Below are 7,180 nucleotides of genomic sequence, written 5' to 3' on the forward strand. Positions count from 1 at the left end.
AGTGTAAAGTCTCACTTTCCGTCTTAAAGGATGTGTATAGATAGATGTTACTTTTGTATTGTTAAGTAGGCTTTACTAAGCGGGCATTAAGCGCTGTTTCTACGTTAACTTAAAACCGGACGACCGCAACGAATAATAAAAATCACGCGTATGAAACAGTCAAATACAAGGATTTTCCACAGCAATCAGCCAACCTCCACTAATACATACAAGTAGTACAGAAAAATGACAGTCCTTGGCTTGGAACACTAAGAAATAAGGCTGAGTAAAAATTGGAAAACAGCTGAGCAAAGTGAATCACAGAATCAAGAGAATGACAAAATCAGCATCACAAGAGAATAATCACAGAAGAGCAGCTACTATATTTTGATAAGGAAGACAGACAAACAAATCAATAAAAATGCGGAGTCTGGATTGAATCCATATTTAAATGCTGCGCTTTAGTTGCCATTTCGCAATCACCACCATACCGTTTAGATTAACTTGAGCAATAAAAACAAACTTCGATGTAAAATTAAGTAAATAAATTAGTGTGTTGACATTTTCGAGACTGAAGACAAAACAATTAACAACTACAAACAACAACAACACACAAATACGTCAGTAATAACATAACCATCATTTTTAATGCATGGCATTTCTTTGTTTGCTAGAGATAACATACTGGGAAAAAAGGATTGCATAAGATTTTGCTGATCACTCTGCCGAGTAATAGTGCCAATAACTCATCGCATTAAGTAAAACGAACGTGCAGCTTTGTATAATTGTACAACAACTTTAAATGGAACACCATTGATTGCAAATAATTCAATTTCACAAGTGTTTGTTATTCTGCTGATGGTAAAATTAAGACCTGAGTTCAACATTACAGCGTCTTTGTTATTCACAAGCACAACTAACAAGACTACTTATCCACATATCACAACAACATTTTCAAAGTAGTGTAGAAGACAATGTGCATTACAGTGCAACAATTAAATGAATATCAATATTCATATTGACGCTGTTGGTGGAATTATCACGTCCATCAAACATTGTAATCATGAACACTATAACAACTTAACAGCATTTGTAGTTATCACAAAACATCACAAGAATTTATTGAAAAGGTGGAAAAGATTCAAAGTGGGCATCTTTCTCGCTACAGTTGTCAACAGTACTCTGCTATATTAACATCGTAAATAGTCTCCGTAAATTACAGATAGAATTTTAAACACTATAGCATTATTATGTTATCATTGGCAAGAACAGCAAAGGAAAAAACAGTCCCACTAAGGTGGAAGTACCGCCAAAAATTACATACTTTAATAGCGATTTATTATGTTGGCCAAGACTTGGCATTTGTATTATACAACTGGGTCTGTATAAAGATTATATGGTATATTTTTTAAGAAAATTGATTTGTGTTGCATATATTATGCATGTGTGGCTTAACATGGAAAAACCTCCGGGAATAACTAGGTTAGCTGGTTTTTGATAGTTTTGCATTATTAAAAACAATTAAAGATATCCACTTATTAGGTTACACAATGTTTTAAAACAAATATATCTAGATCTTGTCATAGGAGTTTGTAATAAGTTCTTTGAATAGAAGACAATTCAGGACTCTCTTAGACTTAGACCAGCATTTTTAATCTTATTTCATCACGGACAACTCTTACACGCAGATATAATTATCATTACATTATCCAGATAATAAGCCTTCTAACACCACATCAACATTGAATACAACCCCTAACTAGCTGAACATGCTAGAGCTGACAAACTGAGTTCTTGGTCTAGAACGCCATTATTGACAAATATGTTATTGTCTGGAAACAATAATGTTGTGTCATAAAACCTATTTTTCTTAAAAAGTACAGCATTGAATCTCCATAATGACCAAATCTTATCATAGTAGTGCCATCTTTTAACCATCGCATGAAATCGCAATTTAGGTATATAATTGTGGGTGTTACTTCCACCTTGGCCTTAAATTGAGCAATTTTTTTTTAAGGGAGGATTTACCTCCCGTACATTACGCAAAGGCATGCATTGGAATTGTTTCCCTTGAGTCAAATCTTCCTGTTTCAGTGAGGAGCTATTCAGAAGGGAATGCGCAGTTTTGAGCTTTTCAATTGCAGATGAGAAGAAAAAGCAAAAACATTTTTGCTGCCAATTTGCAATTATCCACAATTAACTGGTTTGAGTGTCCGATAATTATTTTGCACACTTAAACTACTACCAATAATGTTCTCAAAATAGCGACACAAACGACCATTGAGGATACACCAAGAAGGTGTTACTATCAGAAAAAAAGGCCAGAGGAAAATAACTGTTCCAATAAGGTAGAGCACAAACAACTACCAAATGGAAACTCATGACCATGAACACTGCTGTGTTCTTGTTATTTTTGTCGTTGTTGTCGTGTCCTAAATCGTCGGTATACCACTTGCACTGTGTTCTTGTTGTCTGTAAACGCTTAGGTACTTGGCATTCTTCTTCTTCTTCTGCGTTCATGGGCTTAAACTCCCACGTACACACGTGTTTTTTGCATGAGTGGGATTTTACGTGTTTGGCCGTTTTTACCCCGTCATTTAGGCAGCCATACGCCGCTTTCGTGGGAGGTATTCTGTAAATGGCTTTTTGTCCGTGTGTTCAATATTTATTTTTCTTGTGGCTTCAACGTCACAAGATAACTGTATAAGTGTCAGTAAACCGAAGCGGAGTAATGGACAAAGGTGTGTTAGGATCTGGTTATAACATTTTTAGGGAAACATAAGTATGTCACAATGAGGCCATTTGTGGTTATTGATAAATAATCAAGCTGAAATGCTGTGATAATTATGCTCTTTGGTGTGGTTTTGTGAGGCATACATAAATGCATTGTAGCCATTTTGCCTCATTTGGATTTGTCTTGCACAAGGTCATCAGGCATGGACAAAAACGTCCAATCAACACACGCAAAATTGTTCACACATTACCTAAAATTCTAATTTTCTGAAGAGAATAATGTCAACAAAGGGGCAATATATAAAACTTAAGCTGTTTGTCTGTTTGACAATTGTCTTGTTTTTGAAACTCGGCTAAGACTACTTCGTTTCACTGTCATGCACAATATTTCTTTATGAAAAAAACACTTTTACAAAATACAGTTTATAACGCATCAGAGAACAACAAACCATTGTTCTATGACCAGTAACAGTGCCACTCATCGAAAACTAACTTGTAAATGTATGCCTGGAAAGCATATCAGTCTACTCATTACTTCATTATACAAACTATTTACATTAACGAATACTCTGACTACAGTCATTTCGGTGTATTTAGTGCTATATGTCAATAGTTGTCTTAAACCACGCTTTTGTGAGATTCAATCAAAGCTGTTAGTACGACTCTTCCTTGGTTCAGATTATCGAGTAGTAACAAATGCCCACTGCAAAAATAGAAGGTCTGCTTTCTTGAGAGTCAAACAGACCAGATAATGTCAATTTTTTCTCAATAGCTTAATGGCCAAAAAGACGCACACAGTGCTTTGTGTCATTAAGTCATTTGCGCAGTTATATCATAGAACTATAGTTGCCTGGTCTAGAAGAGGCCCAACTATTTTTAGTTTTGATCTCATTGTTGTCTTGGCTTTTCCTGTCTACTGCTCTTTGTATTGCTTTCCCCATCTCTCGTATCTTACCTTCTCAAATGCCATGAAACACACAGGGAAAGGAACACCAATGACCTCACACTAAATGCCCACGTCTTGCCAAAGCCACATCGTCATACATCGTTATTTTCTTCATTTCTTTTCTGCCGTTCCCATCTCGTTTGAAGGTGTATTACAGCAAAGCCACAAGGTCATCCAAGGACTTGTATCCATACGCCTGAGGGGCGCGTGACAAGGCCAAGTCCTTGCCCTTCAACTCTGACCCCACGATAAACTCTTTGCCCAGCTTCTCCTGACACCAGGCCAGCACGCGGTCAGTCTCTGGGGTTGGAACCCGGCCAGCTGGGCCAGCCCCTTAGTGACCACCAGGCCGAAGGGCACGTCCTCCGTCAGGTAGCGGTAGCCGAAGTTCGCACCCACTTGCCCTGGCCAGCCTCCTTCATCGGGTGCACCAGACCTGAGAGACAAAGCATAGAACATACAACATACAACATACAACATACAACACACAACATAAAACATACAAAATAGAACATACAACGTAGAACATACAACATGGACGCTTCCCACTTGCCCTAGCGAGCCTCCTTCATCGGGTGTACTGGCCTGTGACACAAAGCATACAACATACAACATATAACATGGACAGGCCTGTGACACAAAGAAAGTTCTTTGAATGCAGCCACTTGGTGTTGTGCTAGCAGTCAAAATATCAGGCATACAGAACACAACATACAGCATACAATTCTAGCAATCTGGTAATAAAGCCTCCTCCAACATACAACATGGAGACTACACACTTGCCCTGGCCAGCCTCCTTCATCGGGTGTACCAGACCTGTGACACAAAAGCATACAACATTTACCATGAAAGATACACACTTGCCCTGGCCAGCCTCCTTCATCGGGTGTACCAGACCTGTGACACAAAAGCATACAACATTTACCATGAAGGATACACACTTGCCCTGGCCAGCCTCCTTCATCGGGTGTACCAGACCTGTGACACAAAAGCATACAACATACACCATGGAGGCTACACACTTGCCCTGGCCAGCCTCCTTCATCGGGTGTACCAGGCCTGTGGAACAAAGAAAGTTCTTTGAATGCAGCCACTTGCTGTTGTGCTAGCAGTCAAAATATCTGGTATACAGAACACAACATACAGCATACAAGTCCGGCATACAGAACACAACATACAGCCTACAAGTCCGGCATTCACTTGCCCTGTCCGGCATCCTTCTTCGGGTGCACTGGGCATTTCCATTAAAATAACCTGCATGAATGTATCAATTAAGGCAGTACAGAGCAACTACATTCTGCTTAACAATATAATCCGATTGTTGAAGATTGAAATTAGCTCTAATGGAAGTGAAGGAGGCGGATTCTGGTAACCCTCGCTGACAAGTGTATTATGTTCGAGGTGCTTAGAACACCCCCCCCCCCCACACACACACACACACACACACACCCCACGCCCCACGCCCCCCCCCCTTACACATACGCATCAAACAATGACAGCTCACCATTATAAGCCTGTTGGTTTTCATAGCGGTGAACAGAGAGGTGGGGTCCTGCACTGTCTCGCGGTAGTCATGACGGTACCATTCCAGCAAGTGCTGCACGTGAGTCCTGTGCCAGCTCCGGTTTTTGCTTGGAGATTGCCTCGGCCGTGGCCACTACCTCGTCGCTCACACCGCTCAGACTGGACGCTCCAACTCGTCCAGGCCCTGTTATCATGGAGAAAGGGGTTTAAAACACACCACAAGAACGTGTTTAAATAAAAACAAATCAAAATCTCGTCTCTCGCATCGCTCAGACCTTCAAAACATACTCGGTAAAAAAAAAAAAACATTTCGCTAGCACACGCCAAGAGCCGACAAACTCACAAAGCTCGCCCCACTCGCCAACATTGAAAGCGCTCACCTGATAAAAGAGGGTATCTCCGACAGAGGCTGACCATCCCAGTCCCTCCACTTAGCGTAGAGGAGGGCGGGTGGACAATTGACTTGGTCATCAGGTGGGCTCGATAAGTTTGTTAGCCATCTTGAGGATGGGGTGTTCCCCCAGCATGGACTGCAAGCGTCTGCGGGGGTTTTTCGATCTTCAGCTTGCTCTTGCCCACGATGATGGAACCATCAGCGAGTCTTGGCTCCCAAATCTCCACCTGTGTCGGGAGAAGGGAGGGAAGTGATCAGGTCTGTCCTCAGTGATGGAGCCATGCATCCAAGCTTCCATAATGAATAACACATCTGAAATCAACGAGAGGCATTGATGATGATCGAGAACCTCGACTAAGGCCAACAAAAAAAAGTCTGTTTACGGTATCCGACCGACCCTATTTTTCGCGCGACCCTAGACTTTTTTTTGTCATTTCGGGGAGAAAAAAAGAAGAAAAAAAGGTGTGTTTTTTTTGGCAAAATAACTTAAAAATATGTTTTTTGGGGAAAAAAAAATCCCGACCTACCGACCCTATTTTTTTTTGCCTATGTTACCGTAAACAGACACTATTTTTTGTTGTTGGCCTAACAGGAAGAAGCAACAAAAAAAATTGCCTTGATCAGAATCTTTTGAATATCGCCTCTGGGCTGATTTGCACGAAGCGAAGTGGGTTCCCATCCTGTTTGGTGTACCACTTTCCCATCCTGTTAGGTGGTACCACTTTCCCCTCCTGTTGGGTGGTACCACTTTCACATCGTGCACCCCTGCCACGCGGCCTACCTGCGTAGAGAGTAAAAAAAGAACATATCAAGAATGGATTTAATCATATGTTTACTTTCAGTATAAAACACACTGCCGTACCAGTCTGCCAACTCCAGGATGCGGCACGCCCCAAGGCAAGGACTCGTAGGACATGATGGTGCACTGTCTGGCTTTGTCTTTGAGCACATGGAGCACTGGAACTCGAAGCCCGGCTGTCCCGCAGACCGATGATGGCTGTGTTTAGGTTGCACGTACGGCAGTATAGCGTTGAAGTACTGGCCGTGTGCGAAGGCTGGCACACAGAAAATGATCATGTCTGCCCAGGGATGGCTTTGCTGGCGCCTTGTAACAATCGTAGGTTTGGCCTTGATCTGAAAACAGAAGAAGAAATGGGGAAATAATTATATTAAGATGGCGGTGACGATTCTATATAGGTTTGGTTGTGGGATGGCTTTGCTGGCGTCCTTAGTTACGATGGTAAGTCTGGCCTTGATCTCAGAAAAGGGATAAATGATCATGTGAAAATCACTGATGTTATAAGTTTGACAAGGACAACTGTTTCTTTTTTATCTTGTGCGTGCGTGTGTGTGTGTGTGTGTGTGTGTGTGTGTGTGTGTGTGTGTGTGTGTGTGTGTGTGTGTGTGGTGAGCGTGTGTTTTAATGGGACATAAACGTACCTCTTTCACACTCTCATCAGGAAGATTCGCTTGATGGTGAAGTCGCCGTCCTTCAGGAAGTTAGTCCACCGCTCCGCCTCGTCTGAACAAGGTCAGCACACGTGCTTCCGTCTGAGCATGCGCAGCGGCCAGACCCGCCATTGCGTGCGCACCATTTCCGCCGC

The 7,180-nt window shown here is 41.8% G+C and overlaps 1 pseudogene; it reads right to left on the reverse strand.

Moving 5' to 3' along the window:
• LOC138966516 (opine dehydrogenase-like) overlaps positions 1-7,180 on the reverse strand; it is a 15,316-nt pseudogene that overhangs the window by 1,714 nt on the left and 6,422 nt on the right.

Source organism: Littorina saxatilis, linkage group LG5 (assembly GCF_037325665.1).
Source record: "Littorina saxatilis isolate snail1 linkage group LG5, US_GU_Lsax_2.0, whole genome shotgun sequence".
NCBI lineage: Eukaryota > Metazoa > Mollusca > Gastropoda > Littorinimorpha > Littorinidae > Littorina > Littorina saxatilis.